Below are 15,474 nucleotides of genomic sequence, written 5' to 3'. Positions count from 1 at the left end.
AGCTAAAATATTAGCTAAGCTCCAAATTAGCCTAATAAAACAAAAAAAAATCCTAAATTAGCCAAAACAGCTAGCGTGTAGTTTAAATATAAGCTAAATGACAAATTAGCCCCAAAAAACTGGTCAAATGTGTAATTTGCCAAAACAGCTAGCATGAAGCTGAAATATTAGCTAAACTCCAAATTAGCCTAAACAGCTAGCATGTAGTTTACATATAAGCTAAATGCCAAATTAGCCACAAAAAACAAATAAAAAATTAATTGTGTAATTTTTTCTAAACAGCTAGCATGAAGCTAAAATATTAGCTAAGGTCCAAATTACCCTAAAAACATGAAAAAAAACTAAATTAGCCAAAACAGCTAGCATATAGCTGAAGTTTTATCTAAACTCCAAAACAGCCTAAAAATTCTCAGCAATTGCGAAAACGGTCAAAAAATCTAGCATAAGAAGAGTGGAATATTTTAATAGCTGAAAGAGCTGAAGAGCTACGGACGTCCAAAACGAGATCTCTGAAAAGAGAATCTTTCGCTAACATTAAGGCCCAATCCCAATTCTTCCCTTCTCCCTTTCCCTCCATTTGAAGAAGCAGTTTAAGTGCTAATTATGTCTGGGAAATGTATTTTTTTAAATCCGACCCTCCAAACTGATGGATATAAAGTCCTCCCACGTGAGGGTAAACCGTGTCGCGCTGAGAAGCGCTCTGAACCACAGAAGTTTACAAAAATGTAAATAATTACCTTTTGTTGTAGCATGACCTTTTTAAAGTCATAAAACTGCGGTTGTTATATGTATTCAAGCGCTGGAAGCTCTGTGCTAACGCTAGCGGACCAGCGATTATTGACGACTACATCGACAAAAGTGACGTCTGAAATATGAGACACAATTATTTCATAACTCTCCATTTGGAGGGATTAATGAAGGGGAAGGGAGAGGGGAAGAATTATTATTGGTTCTAAATGGATATATCGCGATATGTATCTTATCGTTAGACACGTATCGGGAAACGTATCGTATCGCCAGGTTCTTGCCAATACACACCCCTACATATAACATACTTTAGCCAATCACAATTAAGAAACCGTACACACAGTTCTAGGAAAGTGTGAGGGCCACATAGTATTCGTCGTACGACAAGACCCCGTGGACCGGTGGATATTTGGCCCACAGGCCAGACTTTGGACATACCTATTCCACATTATATGCCTTACTTATAATGCTGATTTTTAAAAAGAACAGCTGTGTTTATTGGATAAAATCTTCATTACTGTAGAAAACACACGTCATTCATTTTTGTTCACATTTGAAGTTTTTAATATACAAGTGTTGTTTTCTTTGGCCTCTCAAGAACATCTGAGCAAGTTTACAGAGCTGACTTTTTCATTTTCATTTCCAAAACTCTCCTTTTTTTAAAATCTCTGCATTGGACGTCAGGATTTTGTACTTGTGTTTTTCTGTGGACGGCTCAACAACAGAGATACAGAGGATTCTTTACAGAATCACTGAGGGGGATTCAGATCTAGAGCTTTAGGAGGAGCAAAGCCCACAGAGAGTGGATGTGGCAGAAAAGGGTGAAAGTTCAGATGTGGAAGACCCAGAGGCAGAACCAGAGGAGTGCAATCGTTCACTGTGGACCAAAAATAAAAATAAAAAAACACTTTTTCCAGGAGAATAATCATATATATATATGTGAATGTAAATGTGTGCACAATTAAATGTTTTGTTCTTTATTTCATAACATTTTGTGTCTGCGTTGGAGCAATACAAAAGTTACACATCAAGATACTGCTTTAAGAAATAAAGATTCCCAGAGGAATACTCCTGTACTTTGACCGATATTTTACTACCTTCCAGGTTTTAGAGACTCTTTTGGCAAAGGAACATTTCTGCTACTGGAACTCCAAAAATGTTATCAGAAATGGTCGTAAATAGAAATTGCCAAGTGGACGGACAACAGATTTGTCATCACCATCTATGGATTTGAGCTTCAAGATATCTATTCTGATCTACATGATCAAAAACTGAAAACATTTGAGTTAGCTACTGTGGCACTATGATAGTACTTGTTTGGATTGTTTCACCTTTACTCTCTGAAAATAGTCATATATGTGGTAAAAACATGACGAGAAATGTTGGAACATGCCCGGTTGAGTTAATTTAAAGGTGACGATTGCTAATCAAAAGGCTAACCCCCTAATGAAATGCAATTTTGATCCTAAAATAAAGAATTTCCTCAGTGAATATTTCTTGTGCAATCGTCCTGCTTTGAAGTTTGGACACTTTTTTGTTGCAGACAGCCTTGATTGTGTAACAGCTAACCTCATTAAACCCTGCTTCAAGGAACTAGTAAACGTGGGTTACCTTGATGGACACATATTGACCGAATGATGGATTCTTATCTTCAGAGTTGTCAAAACGACTGGTTGACTTTGAAGAGGTAACTACTTCTCACCCTACACAGCTTCGGTTGGATCTGTTGGTCGAATTTTCCACAAACTTCTTTATCCTCTGTGTTTTTCCAGTGTTTATTTAGCAGATCTGTCATGTTTTGTTGCAGAAGATTTTGTAAAGTGCTCTAGAACAAGATCTGTTCCTGCTAACACAACATCTTGTTGTGCACTAGGTAAAACATAGGAGTCACGAATTGTATGTCCAGAAGGAAGTCATTTGTATGATTTTATGAACTGATATCTGAGCCCAGATTTAATGTTATGTTTTAATAAAACTATTTGGACAAAAATGCACAAATTTGGTCAAATGTTGATGTAGTAGAGATGTTGAATGGCCTGTTTTTTTTCTTTGTGTTAGTTGCTGTTTTTCCTTAGCAAAGGACATCTGTCAATTGAAGTCAAAAAGTTTCAACATCCGTCAGTCATGTTGAAACGTTTTGTATTCTTTGCAGTCTCATTTTTCCAGAGCGGGCCACAAAGCAGTCAAACCAGTAAAGGTGGGTTTACTCATATGACCTTTGAATGATCTATGCTGCCCTGTGACAGACTGGCGACCTGTCCAGGGTGTACCCCGCCTTCGCCCATCAGTAGCCGGGATAGGCTCCGGCACCCCCGCGACCCCGAAAGGGAAGAAGCGGTCAAGAAAATGGATGGATGGATGATCTATGCTGGGCTGCGTGGTGGTGCAGTAGTTAGCCTTTAGTGCTCTGGCCTCACGCCGAGAAGGATTGACCACTTCCTCCTACAGTCCAAAAACATTCTCTATGGGTTAACTGAATACTCTGAGTTGTCCCTAGATGTGTATGTGGGTGTGACTGTGTGGTCCCACAACGGACTGGCGACCTGTTCAGGGTGTACCCTTTCTTTGCCCCATGACCCCGAAAGGGATACACTGTGTCAAGAAAATAGATGAATTGTCCCATAATTTGTTTCTTAAAATAGTGTATTTTGCTTGGCAAATGCAAAAACTCACCTGAACATTTGTCAAAAGTAGGGATGGGGAACTCCGGGCCTCAAGGGCCACAGTGTCTGTATTATTTCCATATATCCAAGCCCTACTGGTTTCCTGGTTCGGGTATGTCCAGACAATTAGAACAAATTGGAAAACATGCAGGAATGTGAGGCCTGGAGTTAGCCATCCCTGGTCTAAGGGACCCTCAAATTACCTCCAAACCTACGTGTTGGTTCATTTACAGGAGTGTCCAACTCAATCAAACAAGGGGCCAAAACACACCTTAGGCCGTGGGCCGAACAGAATAAACATTTATTGAACACTTTAAATCAAAATTGTTGAAACCATAATTTTTTAACATAATCATAAATTACATATATAGCATTACCTGCAATAATGCTAGTGTGAATGCTGTAAGCTGTATGTGGCCACTGAAGATGCTAGTGCTGATAGCTGAAAATGCTAAAATTGAAAGCTGAAAACACTGAAGCTGAAAACACTAAATCTAATAGCTGAAAACGCTAAAGTTGATATCTGAAAATGCTGAAGCTAATACCTGAAAACTCTGAAGTTGATGGCTGAAGACGCTGAAGTTAATAGTTAAAAACGCTGAAGCTAATAGCTGAAAACGCTGAAGGTAAAAGCTGAAAACGCTGAAGTTGATAGCTAAAAACATTCAATCTAATAGCTGAAAACGCTAAAGCTAATAGCTGAAAACGCTGAAGCTAAAAGCTGAAAACGCTGAAGTTGATAGCTGAAAACATTAAATCTAATAGCTGAAAACGCTGAAGATAAAAGCTGAAAACGCTGAAGTTGATAGCTGAAAACACTAAATCTAATAGCTGAAAATGCTGAAGTTGATAGCTGAAAATGCTGAAGTTGATAGCTGAAAACACTGAATCTAATAGCTGAAAACGCTGAAGCTAAAAGCTGAAAACGCTGAAGTTGATAGCTGAAAACAGTAAATCTAATAGCTGAAAACGCTGAAGTTTATAGCTGAAAACGCTGAAGTTAATAGCTAAAAACGCTGAAGGTAATAGCTGAAAACGCACAAGCTAAAAGCTGAAAACGCTTAAGTTGATGGTTGAAAAAGCTGAAGCTAAAAGCTGAAAATGCTGAAGCTGATAACTGAAAACGCTGAAGTTGATAGCCGGCTAAAAAATTTGCCAAATGCCAAATTAGCATAAAAAAACGTATGGTATCCAAAACAGCTAGCATGTAGCTGAAATATTAGCTAAACTCCAAATCAGCCTAAAAGATCTTTGTAAATGTCAAAATAGTTCAAAAAGCTAGCAGAATGCCAATTTTTAAAACTTTAGAACTGTAACTTTTTAACATATTTATGAATAACAAAAAGGCAGGAATATTATTCCAGAATAGATCAACTTAAATAACTTTCAATATCTTGCTCTCCCTAAGAAATATATTTTGTCAAAATTATACAAATTAGAAATAAGCGCAAGATAATATTGGGCCATTAATAACAATAAAATAAAATGATCTTGAGGGCCGGATATAATTACCCGGAGGGCCGGATCCGGCCCCTGGGCCTTGACACGTGATCCACAGCATAAACTGTTGGCTAAATGTTACTTTGTAACAAACTTACAACTAGAGGGAGTGAATCCGATGCAAAAAGAAAATCTTCTAGGTTTGATCGTTGACATTTCGGTATTTCTTTGCAAGGGTCACCACATGGAAGGGTTTTGACTCGATGCCCTTCCTGACACCACCCTGCACTTTATCCGGGCTGGGGACCGGTACAGGGAGACCCAGACTGAGGCCCCCCTGTGGCTACATAGTTAGTATGAAGGGTGTTGGCCAAGGACCACAGTGGGATTCAGACTATGATTTCCCATGTTCTGTGTCATCTAGAAGAACATTTACCAGGTAGAAATTAATAAGCTTGAAGTTTCTTTATATTGAAAAAGTTGGTAGCTTGGTTTTGTTTCTGAGATACATTTTTTTTTGGTCGACTTCAATCTTTGGTTTTCTTCCAGTATCTGAAACCAAATGAAGGTGTGAGATTTTTCTGCATTCCTCACCCAACAATAAGTCTTGGGGAGTATCCAAAAGTCAAAGTGCCCTTAGGGTGTATCCAAAACAATCAAACAAAAGTGATAAATGTAACAAATATTTAAGCATTTTTTATAATCTGGTGCTCCCTCAGATAGAACCTAGTTTCTGTTTTAGGGTTTATTGATCCAACAATCCGCTGCTACTGCACCTGAAATCTGTCCAACAATTATCTCTCCTATGACTCATCGTTTGCTTTTTGTCTGATCACTTTAGGTAGTATTCTTTTGATGCTACAATCCAAACCCTGTTGCCAGTCAAAGAGGAAAGTGGGAAGAAAGAAAGCAGCAAACCTGTCCGTGGGTGGATACCTCAGTGAACGGCTTGTACACAGCTGGAAAACTGATCCTACTTCAAACAGCCATATGAATCAGAGTGGTATCAGTGGCACCGCCCACTCAAAAGTAATAAAAGCCTTTTTTTTTCTTTTCTTTGTGTACATGTGTTCTTTACAAGAACTGAAAGAAAAAGTGAGTACAGAACACAAAGACTTTTTATGTTTATGACTTAACAGTCTTTTTCCGGTTTTTGTAAATGATTCATCAAATTTAAACATTAAACTAAACCGATTCGTTTCTCCGATTTGTGACTCTACAGCAGCTTTTCCAGTTATGTAATTGTTGCGCTTCTGGCTGCAGCTGGGGGGATTTACAGTACATAGGTTGGGGTGAACGCTCCAAGAAAATTGCCCCCCCCCCAGTCAAATAGAATAAAATAGAAAAATCCAAACAGGATATGAAGTCAAGGATTTAAAGAACACCATCCCTGTGAGCGGCGCTGGCCTTGGAGTCCTGCTGGATTGACACAGGTGGGTTTAACGTTTTTCAGGTGTAACGTTTAGGATTGTGTTAAAGATAAACAGTCAAATCAAGATATCTCACTTCCTCCTCCAGGAAAAACTTTGATAGTGCCGACATTCTTTGTTCTCTTATCTCTGCAGGTCAAACAAAGAAGCTTTGGAAGCTGAAATTGAACTGTATGAGTTTTATGCAACTATTATAGCTCATTAGACGAGATACAGAAGAGGAAAAAACGGTTACAGTTGGACTTTTCCGAAGAAAGTGGACATTTGTAAGTGGAAATACAAAAATGTATTTGTTAATTTTACACTTTAATAGTACCTATAAAATTCCCGACTTGACCCTTTAAATTGTACTTCTGAGTGTTCTCCTTCACGGTTGCAGTTTGAACAGCGTGGGAGATCAGTGATCGCTGACCTTTGAGACTTGATTTCTCAAGTTCTGTTTTACAGCCACTGTTTGAAGACAGGAAGAGAACATGAACTTAAAACCAAACTGCTCCTTTTCAGCACTCTCACTCCCAACTCGTTGTATATGGATGCTTTTTCCACGCCACTTTTTGACGTTTTGGGTGCCCCTAACTTGTCGTTTTTTTATATGTTCCGTTTCCATTAAATTGGGGGTTCCCAACCCACAGGACCTGGACCGGTATCAGTTGGAGGGCCGCTTGGTAGCAGGTCGCAGACAGGGAAAAGATGTATAAGCTAATCGGGGTCCCCAATCACCAGGACGTGGACCAGTACTGGTCCAAGGGTCGCTTCATACCCGGCTGTAGACGGAGAAAAAATACAGATTCTAATCAGAGCTCCCGATCCCCAGGATACAGACCGGTACTGGTTGTAGGGGTGCTTGGTACCAGGCTGCAAACGGGGGAAAAATGTATACCCTCATGCGGGGTCCCCCTGGGACGCGGACCAGTACTGGTCAGAGGACCGCTTGGTACCAGGCTGCAGACAGGGAAAAAAAATGCAGATTCTAGTCAGGGGTCCCCGATCCCTGTGATATGGACTAGTACCGGTCAAAAGGTCTGGCTGGTACCGGGACAGAAACAGGGGAAAGGAATGCAAATTCTAATCAGGGGTCCCCGATCCCTGGGACGCGGACTGGTACCAGTCGAAGGACTGCTTGGTACCAGGCCCCAAACAGTAAAAAAAATGCATACCTTCTTCAGGGGTCCCCAACCCCTGGGACACGGACCAGTACTGGTCAGAGGGCTAGTTAGAACCAGGTTGCAGACAGGGAAAAAATACATAAATTTACTCTGAAATTTATTTTGTAAAACTACCAGATTGTGTTTACCACATCCTGTGTTTCTGAGTACAACGGCTGAAACGTCAAAAAGTGGCACGGAGGGGGCCCGCCCGGAAAAAACATCCATCTATGACTGCACAAGGCTACTTCCTGGAATAGAAGAAATCAAACATGTAAAATGTGGTAAGGGAAGCCCATAAATCAATCAATAAATAAAAATAACAGTTCTATCAGACTTAACCCTTTAACTACCTATAAAAATGTTAAACACCGGAAAAGTGTAATTTTTCTGCTGCTTATTGACTTAATGTATTATTTTCAGCTTCAAATGTTCTGTTTTTTAGGTTTCAAAACTTGAAATTTCTATTTTAAAACTATTTTTTCACTGTCAACTCTTTTTTTTTTCTTTTTCGAATATGAAAATTTCAAAATTGATTATTAAAAAGAAATATTTGAAATTGAAAAACATTTTTGAAAATGACATTTTGAGTGTTTAAACTTAAAAATGGAACATTTAAAGCTGAAAATAATCATGTTTATTTTAGAATAGCAACATGTTTATGACAGTTTACCTTTTTTTTTTTTTTTTGTTTTTTTGGCCAAACGCCATTTTATTCTTTTTTCATTTGTTTTATTTGGGTTTCAAATAACAATGGCCCTAATATAGCCCCATAGTTAACCAATTTCTTCCACAGCCCGGTTCCAACTGATCCATGGACCGGTACCAGTCAGCAGCCCAGTGGTTGGAGACCACTGGTGTAAAACTTGAAACTGTTGTACCAGGTTATAACTAATTTTGTTAATTTCTGCCTGTAGTTGCTACAAAAGTGAGAAAACTAACTAAATAAAACAAAAATAATTAAAATCGGTAAAAAAAAACAAAACAGAGTGGGATGTTTTCTTTTTGATAGAGATCCTTTACATAGCAAAGCACAACACCACATGATTTTATTTTGAAATTACTTTTATTTTACCAAACTTTTAAAAGATTTTTAAAATTAAATACTGTTTTTTTTTTATAGTTTTTTTGCTATTTGTCGTTGGGATCTTCAATATCTTTTTAAGTTTTACGTTGGTGTGGTTTGTCCTTAAGGGCAACCATAATATTTCTATTTTACCAGAAAAAGCTTCATTAAATCATAATTTTGAATTTGTATAACTACTCACCACATCACCCATGTTAGGTCTTTTTCTCAGTTTTCATGCAAAAATTCCTTGAAACTCCATCTCGGACTGTAAATTTAATCTGGCTTGTCAGAGCCTGTTTTCCGTATCTTTAAACCATGCAAATTAACCTTTTTCATTGTGTGAAGAGCCTTGAGGGTGCAATGGCACTTGACAAAACACTTCTAATTTCTCCACGCATCCATTTACAGATTCTATCATCGGGCTTTCATATTGATTTGCCATTCGTTACAGCCCACGTCCCCGGGGAGGCACGTCGGATGCTCATGAAACGAAAATATAAACCTGTTATGTTCATCAAATCAACATTTAATGGCTGCCCACATCTGATCTGTAAATCTCCAAAGTCCGATTTGAAAAGGGGAATAATTTCAAGCTTTGAGGATGATAAAGAGTGATAGAGGCCGCTGGACGGAGGAGCAAGCATGCGTTTCCCATATCAATCAAGGCCTATGGATGGTGAGGCTTGTTAACAGGTCGTGATTGTTTTGAGGCCCTTAGCTGTGGTTCTAGTGTATCCCTGAGGCCATTCCCTTTTGGTTGGCCCAGTGGGGGGTGAGGTGGTGCCCCCGCAGCCTCAAATCCAGTCCACGTTCATGCGTCCGTTCGGATCCATCACCGCAGGGCGGAATGGTGGGGCAAGGGCCGGCCTTTGTCCAGCTTTGCATTCTTTGGCCCATTGTGAGCAGACCACTACCATTTAGGGATTTTAAAGACTCGTTTGCACAATTCCTTTTGTCAGCAACCCTCGGCACAAACTAGCAGGAAAGCAGCAGAGGAGTGGGTGGGAGGATAAGGGGGTGGAGGGCCGTGATTTTTTTTTTTTTTTTTTTGAGCGTTTAAAGGAAAAAAAGAAATGGAAAATGACATGAGAAAAAGAGAAAATGAAATAAAGCGGAGTTAAAATGGGTTTCGATGCTAATTTTCTTCTTTAATTACATGGTGGGGCATTATTGTAAATAGGGGACGTTTGGCACAATAAGAGTATACGCCTTTCTTTTTTAACTGTTTGTCCCACCACATCTTTAAGCGTTTTTTTCCATCAGCAACATACTTTTCTCATGGCATCAAGGCCCACGCTGTAATGGGAAAACAGATACCAGCTCTGACACACCACATGCTCTCATCAAGTAAGACAAGTATAGGACATAAAAAATGCTATCTCGAACCCCTGCCTGTAAGAAAACAACTTCTTATCTCTGAGAAATATTTCTCTTTTTTTCTGCATTCTTGTGATCAACACAAAGCTGTGAGGGATACCACGTTAAATATTGTTAAGATTGTAATACTAAGAAACATCTTTGAGTAGAATAGGTTGATTATTTACTGGCGAATCAGGTCTTTTCCCCCTTTTTAAAGAAGTTTTTTGATTAATGGGTGTCCACAACTTGTTGTTTTTTGATATGCTGGCTGCACGTAAAATAAAGGCTACCCAACCCTTGGGACGCAGTACTGGACGCGGACTGGTCCCCTAACTCACTACCAGTTTCCCCTTCGGTTCTATGTACTGCGTGAGGGTCCAGTGCGCTCCCTGTTGCGGCACTAGACTGGTTCTGGTTGGCGGCCCGGAGGTTGGGGATCTGTAATTTATTGGGAACAACCGGTGACTCAAATAACGACAAGTTGTGGACACCAAAAATGTGAAAAAGTGACGTGGAGAGGTCTTCAACCAAACGTCAGGATGTGACGAGTGAGAGTGAGTTGTTCAATCAGAAGGCCTCAAGCTCCGACTCCATTCTGATGCATCCACCAGCAGACAAATAGACCCATGCACGTTTTGGTTTTCTTCATTTGAGCTGGCATCTTGCTCAAGACTGTGATACTTTATACTTACTGTATACTTCCAATACTGCTCACCATTTTGCACTGGTAATGTTAGGTTGGGGTTGTAAGAGTGTGTAAACAAAAGGATGATGGGAAATTTGAGAGGGCTTACCCAGAAGAGTGCTGTCGACAACTCAGAAACTAATTTTTAATAAACTACTCCCGATATACCTAATTACTCCACATTTATATTTTATTAGCCTTTTTTTTAATCAGAACTTAGTTGTGGCATTAGCGACAAAAATGTCCAAAGTTTCAAGACATGTCCAAATTTTGCAAATGTGCGGCATCTCAGATCTCATTGTGTGGGAAGGTCTTATAAAAAAAAGTCAGAATTGTATATTACTACCGCATATGATATTATTCCTTAAATATCACATTTTTTTCTGTTACTAAATTTAATTTAATACTGAGAGGGTTAGAACGCTTTAACAACAGATCAAAAGATGATTAAAGAAATTTAAAGGTTATATAATAATTCATAATATAAGTAAAGTAACTAAATTTGGCAAAAAAATGCAGAAAATGTGTTTTTAGTAAATGTTCTTTTTTCTTTTTATCAGTTTGTGTTAATTTCCCAGTTAGGAGTTGAGGTATTTCTGAAATATAATATTTATCATTTCTTCTTTACATTCCTTACAGTTGAAAATATCAACAGTAAATGTATTTTAAATAATCGTAACATACTTCTAATAATTAACCAGATGCCTAGCTTCCTCCACATAATGAACCTCCTCCAAACCTAATCACCTTGATTGTCTTTTTGGATATTTTCTCTCACCGTGTCCTCTTGATAAAACTGATGCCTTATTTCCTATCATTTCCAGAATGCAGCGATCCTTTACCGACAAACAATTACATGCGATAATTCGATTGCTTATTACCAAAGGTGCAAACAACTTTCAAAGAAGGCACTGTGACGGTGTAGGTGTTGTTTTTTTGAGATAGTCCTACGTTGCACATGAATGGGTATCCACAGGGGGCTAGATTGTTACAGGCTAATCTGATAGCACAGAGGATACTTAAAGACTTTTTAGTCCTTTAAAGCACATTGTTATCCTCCTGATTGGGTGTATCACTCAAGCAGAAAGAAATGCATTCCTTCCTATTGTGTTGCATTCACCAGGAAAGCCGAGGAGAAACAAAGGAGGCAGAGCATCACAATCTGCCTCCATTGTCGCTCATACAGTGACCAGCAGAGTCTGTAAGAAAGTTTTATTGACTCACTCAACTCTCGACTGTGGGGGAATTTTGAAAATCAATCACTATTTTGATTCAAGAGAATGAAAGAATTCTGGATTTGGACAGAAAAAAACTTGGAGAGGACAATGAGGAAGGGTCATGACTGCTGCCAGATGAGGTCAAAGTTGAAATGGCATCCAAGGTAGTGATGAAGCAAGAGGAGAAATAAAAGGTTGCTATGAAACAACTTAGTGGTATTTAGGTTAAGACGAAGCTTTCGAGAAAGCTCATAAATCTCAACAGAAACTTGTACTGGGCCACTTTGACAGAAGATTACTCAAATTGTTTGATGAACTACAAGTCCGGGCAGATGAGGGTGGATTTTTTTCTCCTAATCTACAAAGACGTGGGATTCATTTTTCAATCCCTTCTGAAACTTAGACCTGTCTTTCCAAATTAGTAAACTTTTACAGAGGGGCTAACTTGCACAGACGTGTCCTCGTGGGAGTCAAGTCACAAAGACACAAAAGACCAATTCCGTCAACGTGTTGGCTGATTCATTCTTTGAGTATGAATGTAGATATGGTGAAACATCAAAATGTTGCTATAGTTCAATAAAAAGCTGTCAATGTTCTGGTTTTATTTACCTTCTAACTGTTATCAGGTGTAATTCACACCAGGTAGTCATTGTGGAACCTCTCCCCTACCACCGCTTGAAATGACCCAACTGAGATCCACAGTATTGGTTATAATCTGATTTTTCAAATGTATTTTAGACAGAATAAATAAACTCTTCGGCTTTTACCTTCAGGGGTCACCACAGCGAATCCTCCATGCCTTCTGCATCCTCTAACACCAGCTTAGAGAGACTAAACAAAGTATTTTATCCAAAAACAGCAGCTATAAGATGAAAACACATCAAATGAAAACCTCCCTTGAAAGCTCAACACTTTCCAAGAAAGTTTTTAACTATGTACGGGAATCGATTAAAAAAGTTAACTAATTAATCGCAAATCTGGAGGAAATTAATAGTAAGTTATTATTTTTTTTTTTACAATATTTGCCAGCTGCTTATTATTCGCAAATAATCAAAATTTGAAATCACACGCAAAATTTTACATTTAAAACGTTTTATTTAACCCTTTAAGGGTTTTTGTCTACTATTAAATTTGTATTTTCAATAAGAAATATATCTGGTATGATTTTAATCAGCAAACTGCTCCCATGTGACACTACCTTCATTTTATTTACACACTAGACAGGAAATCATGCGTGCGTTAATTTCACAGCCCTAGTTTTAACCCATTAACACCAGAGCTTTAGCTCCAGTGTTTACATTCTTTCTACTGTGACTCTTCAGTTGTTTGCAGATGAAGTAGTTCCAGAAGAAAAGCAGCTTTGCCTGACTTGCAACACTTTACATCACTACAGTGCTTATGTAATCAATGCTAATTTAGCTGCTTCTGTTGCACAGAAATGTGGTGCGTATTGGTGCAATATGAGCACGCTGATTCACAATTATTGCGTAAATGGACAAAGATTTATCGTATGTTTTCAAATATAATGGTTGGAGTATTTCAAAAATAGCAATGGCTTTCCTTAGAGCGCTGTTTGCCAATAAATAGACAGAATATTTTAAATAAACAGCAATAGATGTAACATCATTACTATGGTTCGTCCTAATTAATCTCGCATTGTTTGTAGCTCTATTTACCTGTGTGGTTCTAAGAGTCATAGGGTCATAACTATGGAAAATTGTATCACAATCAAATGCAAAAATGCTAAAATCTAGATATTTTTTGTTCATGTGGCGTTTAAAGCTATAGATAATAATGCATGACATTTGACAGATAAATGTATTCAGGTATTGAGTTGGAAGAACCAAGATAACATCGGGTCATTAATAACAATACAATAAAACGATCTGGAGGGCCAGATATGATTTTCGGATTCGGCCCCCGGGCCTTGACTTTGACACTAAGCGGTTTACAGTCACAGTCCCATTCACCTAACTCTTACACCAACCTATAACCACCAGGAGCAACGTGGGGTTATATGTCCAGTTCAAGGAAACTTTGAAACACCGAAGGCCAACAGAGGTCGACCACTCTACCCCTGCACCACAGCCTCTCCTTAACCAAAACACCACATCTGTACAACCTCAAAGACCACCTATTTGCACTTAAGACGACCTCGAGACAAAACAGAGTGATGACACTGGCAAAACGGTAATCATACTTGGGTACGGTACGGTAGGCCTTTGGTCCTCGACTGTTACTCTCCTGGTTTTTATTAATCACGGACCTGCCCCTTCCAGCAGCAACCCACAGGAAGGCATTCACTTCCTAATTATCTCCACATCAAACAGTGGTCACCACGGAGACGTAGACCATAAATTCACCTCCCCCTTTTTACTCCGACGAGGAGCGATAGCACAGCAACAGCTGCCTCTAATTGGGGCTGTAGGTTCAAACTGCTAACATATGACTTCCCTTCCATTCAGCAGCACACTGTCTGCCACTGCCAAGGCCGCAGCACACAAACCAGGTCACCAGCTCACAGGGGGATGAGGTTTCACATCAAGAAAGCCCGAGCGAGAGAAGAGAAAGGGAGATACATTGCTTGACGACGCAGGAAGCTTGGTGTGGTTTCGGGGACGTGCTCTGAAGTGGTCCGGTACTGCCGACACCCACCACAGAGACCCCCGGGTCAACGGGAGCTCGCCCAGATTGACAAAGAGAAAGAAAGGGATGAAGGGAGAAGAGTGACAGCCTGTGATAACAAAAGCAACCACAGTTTGGTTTAGTGACGTCTCTCTGGGCAAAAACCACGAGTCGTCCGCACCAGCTGGGCCACATGTTGGATCTCTGGGGCAGAAGACTTGCACAATAAAGTTGTATGTTACACTTCCTTTCCTATCAGTTTTTATCAGTGATCCCACATTGTGTTTGCTTTTTTAATGGATGTACGTCGTTGAATTGATTTACAGGTCAAACCGGCCATTTTTCAAAGCCCAACCAAGAAGTGTCAGAAGAGGAGTTTGTTCTCCCAAGAGCTCAAGAGGTTTTAGTGCCTTCCACCGCCGTGTAAATTGGACCCTCAGAAAGTGAATGAGCCTGTCTATTGTCTCTAATGGCCTCTTGTTAGAAAAGGTGCCCGCAGTGTGAATTTGGGTTTGTATGCCTGCTCCGGGGTATGTGCATATGCACTTCCTTGCTTCCCCTTAAGTTTACTGCATTCAGCAGGAAACACAATTAGCCCAATCAAAGAGAAAAAGAGGGGGGGCTGGGGGGTGGAGAGAAATAGGTTTTATGAACATGGGTGGTGAAACAGCAGCATTGTGACAGCAGAGGATATTAGGTGCCGGGCGGCAGCTTTTTGATGTATAGAGAAGTCCTGAGCAAGCGTCTGACCCTTTTGAAAAGATATGCAGCCCCATGATTTGGATACATTAGGGGATTACATTTTAAAGGGAAATATTTAAAGGATGACCAGTAAACTTGATTCAGGACTAATGTGTACTCCCAACCATGTGCTAGATGAGATATGGTTATAAAGCACCATTTTTAAAAGCATGTTAATGGGAGTCTATTAAAAAAAGGTTGTTAAGGGGATTCATTATTGGTCTACAAAATGTCAACAAAATGCTGTGTGTGCAGAACCTAACGGCAGAAATAAAACTGAGACTTTAAATCATATTTGTGCCTCACAACTCGTTTTGAAATAAAACAATTTTTATGCATTTTTTTCAAACGTT

The 15,474-nt window shown here is 39.4% G+C and overlaps 1 long non-coding RNA gene across 1 annotated transcript in view; it reads left to right on the top strand.

Moving 5' to 3' along the window:
- Nucleotides 1-6,057, top strand: part of LOC112158464 — a 77,739-nt gene extending 71,682 nt beyond the window's left edge. Inside the window, exons 6-7 of the long non-coding RNA XR_002921314.2 lie at nt 5,086-5,289; nt 5,692-6,057. This is a non-coding gene — a long non-coding RNA (uncharacterized LOC112158464). The remainder of the gene's footprint in view (nt 1-5,085; nt 5,290-5,691) is intronic.
- Nucleotides 6,058-15,474: the final 9,417 nt, after the last annotated feature.

This window comes from Oryzias melastigma, linkage group LG24, assembly GCF_002922805.2.
Source record: "Oryzias melastigma strain HK-1 linkage group LG24, ASM292280v2, whole genome shotgun sequence".
Lineage (NCBI taxonomy): Eukaryota > Metazoa > Chordata > Actinopteri > Beloniformes > Adrianichthyidae > Oryzias > Oryzias melastigma.
The sequence above is the reverse complement of the archived record's forward strand: the minus strand, read 5'-3'. Positions and strand labels throughout refer to the sequence as shown.